This window comes from Parasteatoda tepidariorum, chromosome 7 (genome assembly GCF_043381705.1).
Source record: "Parasteatoda tepidariorum isolate YZ-2023 chromosome 7, CAS_Ptep_4.0, whole genome shotgun sequence".
Lineage (NCBI taxonomy): Eukaryota > Metazoa > Arthropoda > Arachnida > Araneae > Theridiidae > Parasteatoda > Parasteatoda tepidariorum.
The window spans coordinates 68,574,254-68,591,175 of NC_092210.1; the positions used below are offsets into that span (position 1 = coordinate 68,574,254).

General features: G+C 25.7%; 2 long non-coding RNA genes across 2 annotated transcripts; both read right to left on the reverse strand.

Annotated features, from left to right (window-relative positions):
* Nucleotides 1-76: 76 nt before the first annotated feature.
* LOC107438685 (uncharacterized) lies at nucleotides 77-4,061 on the reverse strand. Its single transcript, XR_011637133.1, has 3 exons — nucleotides 3,572-4,061; nucleotides 2,365-2,382; nucleotides 77-1,184 (listed from the first exon to the last, which is right to left on the reverse strand). It is a non-coding gene; the product is annotated as an uncharacterized lncRNA (long non-coding RNA).
* Nucleotides 4,062-11,287: 7,226 nt separating this feature from the next.
* LOC122269033 (uncharacterized) lies at nucleotides 11,288-16,211 on the reverse strand. Its single transcript, XR_006224910.2, has 6 exons — nucleotides 16,105-16,211; nucleotides 15,166-15,180; nucleotides 13,855-13,872; nucleotides 13,517-13,531; nucleotides 12,922-12,970; nucleotides 11,288-11,409 (listed from the first exon to the last, which is right to left on the reverse strand). It is a non-coding gene; the product is annotated as an uncharacterized lncRNA (long non-coding RNA).
* Between the last annotated feature and the right edge of the window lie 711 nt (nucleotides 16,212-16,922).

Here is a 16,922-nt window from a genome sequence, read left to right on the forward strand (position 1 = left end):
ATATAAAGCCTTTACGGATTAATATCACAACGGTTTTTGCGAAAGCAGCCGTTGTATAAATTTTTAGCTTTTATTAATAATAATTTTAAATATTATTCAAAATAAATAATTAAAACGAATTATTCCAGTCCAATTGTTCGTCGTGGTATGAAATTTACTAAAACAAAAAAATATTTGGTGCTTGAAAAATTCGAGCATACATTGTGAGAGAAAAAAATAATTGTCAAAATCAATTCATATTTTGATAGAAAATTTATGATATACTCATATTAATTGTCTTTATGAATGATTAGATATGTTCCTGCTTTTTGTTTATTACGTGTTACAAATGATGCTTTGAAACGATATATAAATTTTGTGGAGTTATTCTTCCAAATAAATTGAAATTCAGAAAAATGAGATTGTACAGTTACTTACCGTGTGTTATCAGTTTTGAAGCTATAAAGATAAGACATTTGTTTCCGTTAATACAGTCATTAAAAAAATATAAAATATAAGCAATCCTTTTAAAATGTAGGTTTTATACATGTTACTGAACTGGAGTTTAAAGAAGCAAATTTTCGATTTATTTCAACTTATGCTGTTATATTTTAACCACATGAGACCAATTCAGAAAAACAAACGTGAATTACGCCATAAGGTGAATTTAGGAATGTTTTCTTTTTACATTTAAAGAGTTGTACATTTACATTTAATGTTTACATTTAATGTGTTACGCTTTTACATTTTCTAAGCAGTTAAATATTTAAATGTTAAGCAAATACAAATTTTACTGAATCTCCATGCGTAAGAATCTTTCTCAATTTCTTGCGTAAGTAATTTAATAATAATTATACAATTTACATAACTTATTTATTCTCTTTTCAGTCTAGGAATCTTTCTTAATTAGTGGAAAATACAATAATTAAATTTTATATACCTCAGGTTTCTAACAGATGTTAAAATACATGGGAGTTCCTCTAGTTGATACATGCCAACTTAAAATAAGTTTTATTTAAGGAAAATGTTTTTTCTTGTTCTTAAAACTAAAATAAAAATTAGTCTTTTGAAAAGTCAAATAATTTCTAACTAAGCTTGTACTTTAAATTTTTAAAGGAAATGTTAATTGTATGCAATATTTAAACTGTAACGAACAACTGTACAGAATAACGAATAATTTAAATTTTACTTACTGACTTTATGCACTGTAAAAATAGATAAAAAAATCAAGAAAAAATATATCGTATTGAATAGGATATCAGTTTATGTATTTTATTTAAGGAAATCGATTATAATAATTATAATATTGTCTAGGAATAATCCTTATTCAGAGTGACAGCTTAAGAAAAGTAATCGAATGCTTAACTTAGAATGAAGAAACGATTAAAAACTATATTTATGCATTTATATTTGAACTTTTCTGTTTGGAGTATTTAACTTAGAAACAAAAAACAAAATAGCATTTTCAGCAGAATATAAAATATTATGTTATGTTATTTAGATCATCTAAAGTCATTGGTGTCAGCGAAATGCCATGTTTCATCATATACAAGCATTGATTTAAATACAAGTTCGTTGGAGATATTAGCATTCGCCAAAAGCATTTCAAATTTTAATTTACATTTGGTGAGCCAGTTTACATGAATAACAAAGCCTATATTTTATTTACTAAAATTTTGTGACTTTCATTGAGCTGTCAATAATCTGATGATGTATAAAGACAAAGTTTTCTCAGTAGAAGCCTTGTTAGGAGTTGCAAAGACACAAAATTATAGCTAGATATGTTATGTATATGTTTTAAAGACACAGAGAATCCTTTATTTGAAAAGAATGCTGGTTTGAAATTTCGGTCTCATTGTTATTTGTTGAAGTAATTTGGAAATTGGAATTTCTATACTATGAAAAATTATTTAGATATATGAATGAGAAGCATGCATAAGAAAAGTGATGCCAGTAACTGAACAAAACAAGAAACTAAGAATATTATCCAACTTAGTACATACTTCCGAGATTAGAAGAAGTCCAAAAATCTAATTTAATTACAAACTCTCACTTCAAGAGTGCTCATTTACTTATAGATTATATGACTTCTCAATAAACAGAAAAAATATGCATCATTACCTGATTTACAAAAGATTTTTTGATCTCTTATTGCGATTTGAATTTTTGAAACGAAAGAACTTGAAAAGAATTCATTTTCCAGGCAAGAAAAAAGATTTTGAATTCATTAGTCATATATTTCTTCATTGCCAGATTTTAAAGCGTTTAATTTTATTTTCATCAGATAATCAAAAAAATGACATATGTCTCTATAATATGAACAGACTATTAAGGCATCAATGATTAATATCAAATACCATTTTATCGTAATGAAATTTTACTTACCAGTTGGACGAGCTTCACCTAGAGGTAATTATGAAGAATTTTTTTAAAAATGAAATAAATTTATCAATTATAAATATTTTTTCAAGGAAATCACGCTTTAAAATTTAATGTATCATATTTTTCCTTTCCATGACAAAAGTTTTTCTTGTACAATCATACATAAAAATGTATATCATGCCAACTAAGGTATTACAACTGGTTGAGTTAGTCATTCTTTCGCAGACTATTATGCATAGATAATTTTCTTCAGTACATGCTGCAATTATAGTTGTTTTTATTACTTAGAAAAATTGCAACTTTAACAGTAATATTTGAGAGTACAAATTGCAACAATTAAATAATCGGAACAATTTAGATCATATCATTTATATCTTTGATACTTTTTGCAAGAAACTAATTTATAAAATAGATGCACCGTTTATCTGTGTATAATTCATGGGCCATTTAAAAAAAAGGGGGTTTTGAAAAGCCACCACCATTTTGCAATGCACAAAGCTAATTGGAAAGGTTTTTGTTTTTATTTTTTTTATCTGATATTTTTAGACTTATTGAAGCTTATCTGTCGTTAGGCTGAATAGATATTATCTAAAGAATCCCTTACTCAGACTGAATTTGCTTTAGCTATTACATGGTCGTCATTAAACTTTGGAGTATAAGGAACGATTTGAAGTTCAAAAACTATAAACTTGACTTAAGAATTTTCATACAGTAAAATATACTTAAAATTCAACAAATTCTAAGATATATATGATCGTCATTGAAACTATCTGTATCAATATAAGCGTAGTATTATTATTACTATTTTTTTTTCTTTTCTTGAAATTCGGTCAGCAAAATTGAACCAATATGGCCTTAGAATAACTTAAAGTTTTAATGTATTTCAAATAAATATAATTTTTACTTTACTTTAGCTTCAAAATAGGAAAAACGATTATTAATTCTTCTATCTCTCATTATATCTTAATAGAAATTTAACAACTATAAATCAGATTAGTATTCTAATGTTAATTAGTTACACAAAATGAACCTTTATAAAGATCATTAAATAATAATTTATCTCAAAATTTACCACAGCGATATTAATTAGAAATATTTATAACTTTTTAAATGCAAATGTCGATAATTTTGAAGCTCTTTTTGTTTATAATATTTGCTTTCCTGTTTTTTAACTCAGATATTCCATTCAATGTTAACTTAAGACACTTACATAAAGCTAAAAGGGTGACTCCGAGGATAAGTACGAGAGAGTTCATGTTTTCTTGGATACTTAGGAAAAGGTGTGAAATATTGTCTACAGATCCTCTTTTTGTAGGACATGATATATTTATCCAAGTAATTATAACAATAAAAAGATTTTATCGGTGTTTTACAGCTGCAACAGTCAAATCAGTGAATATTCTGAACACACAAAAGTGAATGGAAATAAAAAAATATTATTTCCGTTAGAAGATTCCAAGACATTTTTATTTATTGATCACCAAAACTTACGACATTTTGGAGATCATTTTTTTCTAGTGAAAAAAAAACTAGTTTCCTAATATTACTTATAATTAAATGTAATTTTAATTAAAAAAATTAGGGTTTTATTTAATTATATGTGATGAACAAATAAATGAAATCTTAATATATGTGAAAATTTATACTAACTTTCCTTATATTATTGATTGTAGCATGCATTTCCTAATAAAGAATTTTATTTGCTTGAGCTGTTATTTTATTTGTTCAACATTATTTTCCATTTTAAAACTTTTTCTTTCCCGCTGAAATTCTAAATGTTTTGAAAACTATAACAAATTTATAAGATTTTTTTTGTTGCTTTTCTTAGCTTTTTTTACACGCTGTTTTGTTGCACAACAATCATAAAACTAAAAAAATTACGGATGGTGAAGAAATTTTACAAGAAGTCCCATTGAAGTGAAAAAAAAATCGAAAATTAATTCAAGAATTATTTAATCGTGATAAAAATTATTAATAGTAATAAAAATTATTCATTCCTGTATTCTGAAGAAATGCAACTATAAAGTTGTAATTTAGCATACGGTAGAGGTTATTTTTTATTTACGTTCTTAAAACGAGTTTTTCCTTTTTTCAGTATTCTCTTTCTTGAAAAAAAGTTATTTCATATTCAAGTTCATAGTTCCTGATTTTTTTTAGGAAGCTAAGAACAAATTATAAATTTTTATAGAAAAACTTATTGGCGTCTTTCGAGATCTATGATTTTAAAACTTGCTCTTGAATTGATGCCGAGACTATCAGGAAGAAAAGAAAGAAGTTAGATAATACAAGATACTATTTTTTAAAATTTAATAAAAATTATTCATGAGAGGTAAAAAATTTTTCTTACTTGAACTGTTGTATTAATTTCCGGAACAGCTTAGTCATAACAAATGTTTTACTGTATATTTCATGTAGTAACTTTGTAGAATTTAAGTCTAATTTTTGGCCATGTGAGATAATCTGAATTTTTTTAGGGAGGAAGGATATTGATCCCAAGAAAATAAGCGAATACATTTGGGAAAAATCAATTTATTATACTTAGAGTTTGGCTATATTTAGAAATAATGAAATCAAATAAGAAATTCCTTCAAATGGACCAAGAGAAACATTATCTTAACCTCAAGAATTTCGGTTAAGATATAAATTCAACGGTTTGGACTGAGAGGCCGCAGCCCCTCAAACAGTTCACCAATAATTTGAAATTAAAAGTAAGTGTATTGTTCCAAACAGACAGTTAGGAGCATGGGAAGAGATCCATGGTTGGTGTTTTATCTAAAGTTAATATAGCTAGGAACAAAGTTAACCCCCCGTAATCAATATTAAATTTGAATATAATTTGGCGAAAACGAATCGCCATAGAGACTGAGAGAATTATTATAATCATGTAACTGAAACATTTTTGTGTTAAGAAATAAAGAATAAACAATTGTAGATAGATTCTGTCTTCGATTTTGTCGTGGCAGTGAGTTAAGGAGTTTTTCATTTGTATTGAAATAAAAAGTTAGCCGTTACACTGATTGTTGAGAAAAAAATAAAATATTTCTATTTCCTTTTTTTTTAATAAAATGTAATAAAAATTAAATAATTGATTTAATTTAATTAAAATTAGATTAGATTAAAAAATTAGATTAATAAAATTAGATTAAAAAATTAACTTAAGAAATTAAAGAAATTTTAAAAACTAAGAAATATGCTATGCCCTTTACGGCATCGCAATAATATAACAAGTAAAACTCATTCCAATTTTTATTTTTCTAAATACAGTGGATTAATTTGTACTGTTGATTAGTTTTCAAATCTAGGTAATCATTCATTTAGTTACAATTAACGTATTAAAAAAATTGCTTTTTCATAAACTAAAATAACTAAATACATTATTAGAATTTTCCTTATTGCTTAGAAAATATTGATTTTTAAGGAAAAAACTGGGTAGAATGCAAGGCATAGGTTGTTAAATGGAGCCTCCTAATTTCTTAAAAAATCCAATTTGCTGCAATTCTAAAATATCATTGATTATTTGTATAAAAAGTAACTGAAATTGTACTTTCTTAAACTTTTCATATATCTATATCAGTAAATCTTTATGAAAAGATTTAATTAAACAATTGATTTTACCAAGTGATAATAAAATACATACAAATTTCGCGAAAACAAAGAGTATGTATGAAGCACTAATTTCTACAAAAAAATTCACTTATCAGGTTTCATCCAAATGATTATAAAAATAATAGCATTTTTCAGAAAAAAATAACTTCTTTTGTGAATGTTTGTATAAACTTCTTTTGGTGAATGTTTGGTTAAAACAAATATTTGTAAAATATTAAAGGTTATGTGTAATAACCCATAACATATACCTTAAAAAATGTAAGTATTAAATAAGTGGTTTAAACAATTATAATTGAATAAATAAAATTTTCTTTAGTCTTTCCAAAGCAAATAAATTTTTTTAAAAAAAAAATCTGATTAAAAATAAGAAAATACTTGCTAAATATGGTATTTGGGAATCAAATGTTAGCATTCCAATAAATTAAATTTTTATGGGAATTACAGTAAGCAACCTAATTATGTATTCAACAAAAACTAATAAATACAATCATTTCTTTTTTAAGAAATATCTCAGCAAACTTGGAAATAAAGTAACTTCTTTTAGCAATAAAACAGTTTATTTAAATATAAAAAAATGCTTACTAAGCATTAAATTTGAAACGAGTAGTTATTAAATAGGCTAAATGTAATAAACGGTAAAAGAAAGGTGTTATTTCGTTTTTATATCTCCTTTTATAGATATGAGATAAAAATTTCTTAAATTTCCTTTTATGGATCCAAAAGATCATGTTTTATTACAACATTATTATTTGGTTATTTTAACGAGTTTTGAATGGAAACATTTTCCAAACGATTGTTAAATAATCAGGTGGTATATGAAAGTGACTTATTTTAGTAGATTTAAATCTGTAAAGATACGTCTTAAGATTACATCGAAAGTCAGACAATTTTCTTTCATTATTCAGATTATGAGGGATTCTGTTGCTTTACTGTCCCGATTTTTAAGAACTTTATACGAGCCCATGAAGATCATGAGCTCCCGAAATGTTTCTTCAGGTGTATCGAACTAATTTGAACGTTTCTTGTATGTTTTAGAATATTCCTTTCAGGATCCCGATTTAGTGACCTTCGCTCTTGGAAGTGTTGTTGTTCCTAATCGCTGTTCGTCTTTCTGATCTTCATAACCCAAAAGAAGTTTATCGCACAATCTTTAAGTAGATTTCGAAACTGAATAGTCTCTGAATGTGAGCATCAGAAGAATTTATGAGCATATTTTTTTATCATGCCAATTTTTTTAAAGATTTGTAAAGCAAACGGAATTTATAAGACTTTGGGTACAAGTCATATAGAAAAGATACCAATGAAATTTATATACATGCATGCATTTTATGCTGCACTTAAAATAAAGGGTTTCTCAAAAATGAGCAAAAAGGTGTGAAAATAGCTCCAAAGCAAATAATAGTTAAATTTGAAAATCTCATGTATTGAAAATTTAAACAGCAGAGTCTCATTTATGAGCAAAATACAGGTAGAGGGAGAAATGTTTGAGAGAGATGCTCGTTTTCTGCCGACAGGATTCAAATAAAGGTCCTCTGATTTTGATATATTATGCTCTAACCACCACAGTTGTACGCTTAAGTTCAAGGTGAGTTTAGAAGCTTTCTATGGATTCCGCCGCAATGACTCATCATGATATGCCAATTTCCAATTCCAATGGTACAATGGGCTGCAATTTTTAAAATACGGTCCCAATTTCTTAGTCAGGAGATCAGCAATTTTAATTTTGCTTTATGTTTTATTTCATTCCATCTTAAAAACTTTTAAGTTAATGGAATGTATGTCATGTTGAGTTATATCGGCGCTATATAAAGCTTCCTAACTGTTTTTAACCCCTTAACGATCGGTTAATTTTCAAGAAAACGGTCATAAAAGTGCCTATTTTTGGGCTTTTGCATTTGTATTACGTATTTGATTAGTGCTGGCATCTAGTTTAAAATAAACTAACTATCTACAATTACCTTACAAATATCCTGGTACTGCCATTTGGTGCTTAAGATGAGAAATAAAATGTTTTCCGGGCAAAAGATTTATTCTTATTTTACGCGTTACTACTGAATATTGCTGTGAGTGGATGTTTTTTTTTCCTTCATGCATTTTTCTTTTGTTGATCCCAATTTATAAATCGCAAACCAAGATGATATAAGAATATGCCTTTAATTTTATCGTACTAGAATACGCCTTTATTTTAACGTAATAGCGTAAAAAATTTAAAAAAAAGCACCAAAAAATTAAACATAGTGCAAGTTAAGTGCAATTAAATATACATTTAAGCTCTGAAAAAGGGTTTTAATATTCATTATTTTTATCTTATATAATTAAACCATTATATTGAAAATACGCAGCAATTTTTTTTCAGAGAATATTTTCTTCTTATTTTTAAAATGGTATGTTTAATTTTGCTTCTAAATTATTATAACAGGGCAATCAGATATAAGAATTTATTTTTGTAATGAATGGTAAAGACAAAATGATCGTGAAAAAATAGTTCAATAATAAGGTGGGCGGAAAGTATTAAAATGTTTGCCTCTTGGAACTTTTAATATTTAAAAAAAAATATTTTCTATTTTTCCCGATCTTTGCTTTCAAAATAACACTTTGATTTCGAGCAACAGATATTTCTATAGACGACAATAAAATTTTAATGTTTACTAAGAAAGAGCTTAAAATAACAAAGCAATGGTCAGTTAAAATTACATAGAAAACTTGCTAAGTGATACATTTCAATTGTTGTGAGAAAAAATGTCTACTTGTGGTCATGTTTAAAATGCTATTTAAAAATTTCTCTTCTGAGTTGTAAATGTTTTAAGAAAGCGCTGCCATTTGGGATTAATATTTTTCTAGTAAGTTCATGTTTAAAAGGATACTATATAAGCTGATACTAAATTCTAACTATTTCTAAAACTTGCTAAAAAAATATAAGCCTTTATTTCTAGTACAAAAATAAAAAAGTAATAATAAAATATTTACATCTATAATAATAAAATGCAGAGTATGACTCTGTGCGTCTCTCTTATAATTTCAGAAAAGTTTGCACTATCGTCCTAGAATTTAGACGGGAAATTTCAAAATTACGGTTCTTCAAAATTTATTTAGTCAATTCATGATGGACATTTGAAAAATGAAATTTTCTTATTGGTTTAACATCAGACGTTGTTATTAATTGAACTTATACGTATGTTTTCATTAGATATTGAAGTGTTGTTTTATCACTTTAATTCAAGAGAGACTTATTCAGAAGGTTAGCAAATATTTATTTACCATATATTAAGTACCAACAAGTTTAAATGCATCATCCGTAAAATCCATTTTTACCGTAAATTTTAAAGGAATATTCATTTCTTTAGAGAGATTGTGTGATTTTGCGGTAATAATTGTTGTAAAAATTACGGTACATCAGATTTTTTGATCCTTAACATGCTCCGGTAAAAATGATTTTCACTGTGTAAAAGACCGGCACACTGAATGCTGGGACATTTTACCTTAATTTCATCCAAAATCTTTTACAGTGTTAACCTGAGGCAGTTTCAAATACAATCAATGAAGATGTGATTCAAGCAACTTTAGATGAATTCGTCGCAGTTTTTATTAAAATGTGAGTAAGAAACAGTTTTGGAGAATCAGGGCTTCTATTTAAAATATTTTTAGCTGAAAAAAAAAATGGTTTGCATTTGAAAATGAAAGGCAGATAGGTAAAGTACATGATTTTTCGTCAATAAACTATGAGTGTTCAAAACAAAGTTTAAGTACTGTCTCATTAAAATTTGATTTCAGAACTACAGTTCTCTCAAAATTTCTATTCTGTGATGCACCATTCAGTGTTTCTGATGATATCTGTTTTGATAGTTAAAATATAGCTAATATTTTAAAAAATATATAACCTTCCAAAATATAAACTTTTCTTCCCTAAAAGTATTATTTATATTTAGATTTGAATTACCCTTTATATATATTTACAGCTGAAAACTTATTTGATCATTGAATATAATAATGAATATAATCAATGAATTATTAAATACAGAAACATGAATAGTGGTTTTATTATCGCTTCCCTTCAGAAACATGTAGCTCTAATTTATGCTCAACTACTTATATATTCAAAGGAAAATAGTAGTAAATTTAATGATTTTACTTTTTATGAACTTGGCTTTCATCCATTTTACAAATAAAAATAAATTGTTTCAATATTTCTGGAGAAGGTGTATTAATTAAAAACATCCCGCAAATTAAATGTTTAATTTAGTTACGAAATTGTAAATCTCATCGTTATTTCCTCTTAACCATATAGGGTAAAAAGAGAAAAAAGAATGGTAGAATTTGGTACTTTCATCAAGATACCTAAGAGCGTGACATAAGAAACCATTTATTCGGTTAAATGTACTTTTCAGTTTTGTATTGTTTACTAATTGTGTGGTAATGAGAACTATAATTTTGAAAACCAGAAGTTTGAGTAAACCATTTCCATATAAACTGAAAAATCAGCAAATGAATGATTTATATTCCTTATATTTTTGGTTATATTAATCAGAATTAAGTATTTTTTTCCAGAAATTTTATAATCATATAGTACAGTAATTTTACTAAAATTTCTTTCTCTGCGTTTTTAAGCAAATCACACATCTTATTTGTAATTAAATTTGTTTAAATAATTTTGTTGTTTTACATGGCCTATATGTTCTTTTTAAAATATCGCTCAAGAATGGATTTTAAAATATTGCATTAATATGCATTTTTTCAAATTTTGCTGAGTTTCCTGTTTCCGATGATATATAAACGAAGTATTTGATACAACCCCATATAAAGAGATCACTTGGTGTATAGTCGAATAATTTGGTGACTATCTGATTAATGATCACATGACAAGCTTGAACGCAGGACAATGTTTATGAGGAATAAATGTCAAAAATTACTAAAATAATTGAAAATGAAGAACTGTGAAATGTGTGGTGAAACTTAATTGCGTAAAAGTTGCTTGAAAGACACAAACGAGACAAACATCAAAAGTTATAAAAAAGAACTTTCGTTTCTTAATATTTTTGAATCGCTTATTGTAATTTTTGTCATAGCTTCGGATAAATAAATAATGAAAATATGATGGTTTGTGCTTATCATGTGCATTAAGAAGCAGGCAAAATTATTTGAAAATCCATTCTCCAAATTATATCATACAATGTGAGATAATCCTTAATGTAAATATATTTTTTTTGTATTCAATGTAAATTATTATTTTTTTACTTTAAGCTACAGATAAAGATTCCGGATCTTCAAAAGAAAAGTACATTCTGTAATAAAACATTTTAGCAATACAAGGAAAACAAAAAAAAATTTTTTAATTATTTTTTTATTGTGAAACACTAGTATATTTTTTTAAAAAAAGTTATCAATAATAATTCTTGAGGCTTGTTTATTAATCCTTCTTAGAATCAGCTTTCTGTTACCGATGATCTACAATAAATATAATGAACAGAATAAATATTATAAATGGAATAAATATTTTTAATACATACACACATGCAGATAATTTAATATGAGGGGGATTAATTATTATCGGCCATATCAACCTTCATCTATCAAAAGGTACCTCAAGATAGAATCAAGTTAACATGTCTTATATACTAGTGAATTGGTATTCAATATTTATAGTGGTAGTTACGCCACAAATATTGCACAATAATATTGAAAACATTAATGCCTATTAGTGTACAAGACGAATATATATTTCATTAATTTTATTACTGATTTGTCATATCAACGTATATTTTCTTCTTTTTTCTATGCTGAAGAATATTAGAAAGTAGTACAGGATTAATGGATAACACTTGTTGTGAAGATGAATAAGGTAATTTTTATACTAAACTACTGCTAATGTTTATCATGAATATAAATTATATCGATAAAACTGGTTATAAGCAGTAGACAAATTTTTTCAATGCAAGCGATTTGAAAAATTAGCTAGAAAAGTTCACCACCGATTTTACACTATAGTATTCAATTGCTTAGATATTTGTTTAAAGTGAGTTTAATATTTAATATTTATATAAAGTGAGTTTAATAGCATCTTTTAAATTAGAATTTTAAATTAGTGAAGCAGATATTTCATTATGTTTAAAATATATCGACATGTGCTTTTCAGATAAATAGCTTTTTTGTATGAAGTCAAAACTGTGACAAAACCATGTGTGTATAAAAGGTTGTAAGCTGCATGCAAAATTAAAATCTCAGAAAAGTTACGTACAGTCCTCTTATAAATACTGGGCACATGCAACCAATACAAAGAAGCATTTTCAAGGTATTAAATTTGACTTTTGTTTTTAAATTTGATCCGTTGACTTAATTGTTTAAGTTATACATATATTAGATTCATAATTGTTTGTTTTTCTTGGATTTTAAATTCCTATATGTATCTCAATAAATAAACTTAGCTGTATTAATTCAATTCTATACCAAAATTTTAGTAGAAAAACGCAATTCATATCATCATTATTGTATGTACTGAATTTTACCCAGCAAGATTGAATAAATTTGGTTACCAGTATGCTTCCAAAAATTTGTTAATTTTTTCCTAGACAATCGTGATTTTCTTTTACATTAAGTAATATTTATATTTCGAACCAAATGGTTCATTTATAGTTTAAATAAAGATTGAACAATTTTGTATATGAAGCTACTTAAGTATTTATTAATAAAAAGAAAATCGAAAATGAAACGAAAAAACTCCTTATATTGTAATGAATATATAAAAATGAATTGTAGTATATATTACGTAAACAGTGTTTGGAACTGTTTTATTCAATCCCATTGAAACTTTTTAATGCTGTCCATTCATATTTTAAAAATAAATTTGAACACCAATAATTATCTAATACAGACGTCACAAAAAAAAATTGAAATAATTTCGTAGCAAAATAGCAATTTTTTCTTTCAGATTCAGGTAACTAAAATAAAGTACATAATTACTTTTCTTTGGATCCACCAGCTCCACCCAAACCACCCAAGAAACCTAACACTGCAATAAAAAAATAATAAAATTAATAAATGAGTAGAAAGATTTTTTTTATGAGTATAAACTCCGTATAAAAAATAAAAGCCTATTTCCAGTATAACTGGGCAGTTCAAGTTGCACTTCAAAATTCTAGAACAGTTGTATTTAACTTATATGTAATCATTATATATTAAAATCTTTGTATATTATTATATTTGTATGTAATCATTAAAATTGCAGAATAATGAAAAGAGAAGAAAAAAATTATTAAAATAAAATATGATAATAAAATATGATATAAAATATGATATAAAATATGATATAATCGTGTGAGCTGATGTAGAGATTATATTTTCTTACTGGATTTTTATTAAAGTTTTTTTAATATTTTTTTTAATTCTGCTTTTTTTATTATGTTACTTGATTTGAATAAATTTCTTCTTCTTTTAAATTTTTTTTTGTTAATCTCTCTGATCTTTTATTCTTTTTTGTCATTTTTATTGTGTAATGTATATATATTTGCCGCGCTTAACTTTTGCACTAGGTCGGAAAATTAATGAAATAACTTACGGTCATTGGCTGCGTCTGTAACAAACAGTACGGAAATGTAAAAACAAATATAAGGGCAAAATGGAAACAGATAATTTTGATAGATACAATATGGATACATAAAATATGATATATATATATNAAAAAGTTTGTTTGTTGCATTATTTGAATTAAATATTTAAATATATACGGCAAAATATTCTTAATGAAATGATTTTATTTATGCCTTTTTTTTATCTTAAATTCAAATACAAAAAATTATTATAAAAAAAGGTCTTAATTATTTTACAAATCTAAAATTAAATACAGAAAGAATTTAAAAAGTAAATTATTTAAAAATAAGTATTTAAAAATCTTACTTCCAATGCCTTCAGCAGCTGTGAAAAATTCAGATCGTCAATAAATCATTAAAAAGTACTGAAATAACTTTAAAACAAATATTTGCTATAGTTGATATTGGCATTAACATTAATTAGAATTATTTAAATATTATGAAATGAACTGTGCAAAATAGTTAAAATAAAATCAGCTATTAGGTTGCTTATTAGAAGTAAAGGAGTGGGTTTGAAAAACTACTATCCTTTAAAGAAGATTAATATTAATATGAGGTTAATGTAAGGAAATATAATAATAAAAGGTAATATAAGGGTAAGGCTAATCTACGGTAATAAGGATAAATTATTTGACTGTAAGAAAAGTTTTTACAATGAGTCCTGAAAGCGGTAACTTGTTTTCTCGTTAATGCCATTGAACTTAAAATCATGAAAAAATGAAAATATGCCCCAAGTAAGCTAAAACTTCTGTATCAAGTTAGTAAATATGTAATACATTTGTTGCATCTAATACATTTTACATATAATATACAATTTGATACCTGATATACAATAGTACGTTTTCAAGAGGACCGGTACTCTCATTGTATTTTCAAACGAAAATTAATACTCTTACTATTTTTAAAAGCAAATTCATCAAGTTTTCAAGTTGATATATTGAATTGTATATGAAATAATTAATTAACATCCTTATATAATGGAGAACTAATAATATGTTTTTTTTAATTTATTTGTAATAATTATTAGTAATAGTATGTGCATTTTAAAACACAATGATACACATTTAGGAAAAAGAAGATAAGGTAATTAAATATTTATTTCCTCTGGCAAAGTTCTGACAATTATTATGCCAATTATTAGATAATTATTGCCAATTTGTATCTAATGAGTAATTTTCGATAATATTTTGTCAAAACAATGATTCCTCTGTTTAGATATATGTTCTTTACTAGCAAATATGCTCACAAATTGATTTATATACAGAGAATTATCATTTTATGAGAATGCAGAGAGTGGATCAATCCACTAGGCACCTGTTTTTTTTTATAAATTACATATGTTTTTTTTTACTAACAAATATGCTCACAAATTGATTTATATACAGAGAATTATCATTTTATGAGAATGCAGAGAGTGGATCAATCGACTAGACACCTGTTTTTTTTATAAATTACATGTTTCAAAGAAGAACATGGTGAAAAATAAATTACATTTTCTTAAAAGATGTTTTTTAAAAGAATATTCTGTTGCAGTAGACAAAAATTTGTTTTTAAATCAGATTATATGTGCAATATGAAAACGTCACTTGCTAATCAATTTTATCATAAAGTTTCTTACCTTGGCTTAGAAGATCTATGTAAAAAAATAGCTCTTTATTATGCTAGAATTCACACACACACACACACATATATATATATATATACAATATATATATATATCGATATAAAGTACGAATACGGCGTTAAAGTACATTCATACATCAAGTTTTTAAGATTTGAATTCTAGCATTTAAAAAATAATCAAGAAATCATTTTAAAAAATGTATTAAATCATTTATTCATGCACTTTTGTATCCCAGGATGTTAAAACTTACTGCTTCTGTAAAGAAATAAACTGAAAAAGCAATAATCGTGCCTATAGTAAATACGAACTTAGAAAAATGTAGAACACAAATGAAATTATTTAATTCCGTTCAAATAAATTAAAAGCATTTTAATGTGCGAGAAATAGCCATAGTGCTTCTTTTTGCATCAAATAATTTATTGTCCTTCAGATAAAGTATGATGCATACAAATTTTATTTCGATATGAAGTACAAATATGGCGATAAAGTACATTCATNGTGAACCTGGTCTGCAACTATGTTCAAGTAGCTTGCAGACGTCATGGATTGTTCTATGAGGATTATAGGCTCTAATGTGCACCATGAAAACATTATTCCTGGGTGAAAAACCATGAAAACCTGGGCGAGCCCATTGTCATAGATGGAGGGTGGTCATAATATAATGGCTCTTCGGTATATAAATATATATAAAGAGAGAGAGAGAGAGACTTTTTTTTCAATCTTTATAAAAAATATTTTTTTAACTTAAATATGTGAAAGTGTATAATGCATCTAATTTTTGATTTCAAATTTTTCTTAAAAAATAATTTCAACAATTCATATACATTTTAAGTATTTATGAAATTTTATTTTATTTACCGCTAATATTTCTCTCAAACATATACTTGTGCAAAATAATCTATTTATTTGGAAAATAAATTAAATGCTACGCACCTTCACCCATATTTCCAACTAAAAAGGAAAGAAACTTTTCATAAATATGGTTAACAAAATTTGTCATGAGTGAAAAATATACGTATCTTAAAATTGCAATATATATATATTATATATTCATGATATTTCAATAGATTCATTTATAAGTAATTCAAATAACTAGAAATATTCAAAAAATTACGTCTTTTGGATATTATTTTGATGTAATGTTTGTTATTACCTAGAAAGAATTATTTGTAAACGAATGCAATAAGTCAACGGTATAAAAAATATGTACTAATGTCTGGGGAAAAGGATTGCCTTTTTATCTTCCCCACTCTAATGATTAATTTTTTTTTATAATCATATATAACTGTGGAGTTAAAATGGAAATAACATTTAAGTTTATTTGAAATTAATTAAAAAACAATTCCTTAAAAATTTGTTTTAAGTTCGTTTCAATATACGCTAAAAATGTTTTATTCATAACAAGTTCGAAAACTATTAAAGACAATTTCGTTCTGAACATTTACATTTTATCACGAGTTTATATAGACAAATTTTATTGTTGGAGTTCCTAGAAATGACGTGGATCATGAGTGAGTAATAAAAATCAGAGATCATATGGTTATTTGCTACCTTCTTAAATATTACAAGATAAATATTAATTTTTGTTTAACAAAATTCACACTGTTCAGTTTCTGCATTAAGTCTATAGAAGCGAATAAATGTTTTCTTTGTCTCAATAGTTTGAAAAATATATATGAAGGAAAGGAAATTTGTTATACTCTGAGACCAATTAAGCAGGTAAGCAACTATGGAAATTTGTATGTAGCTTC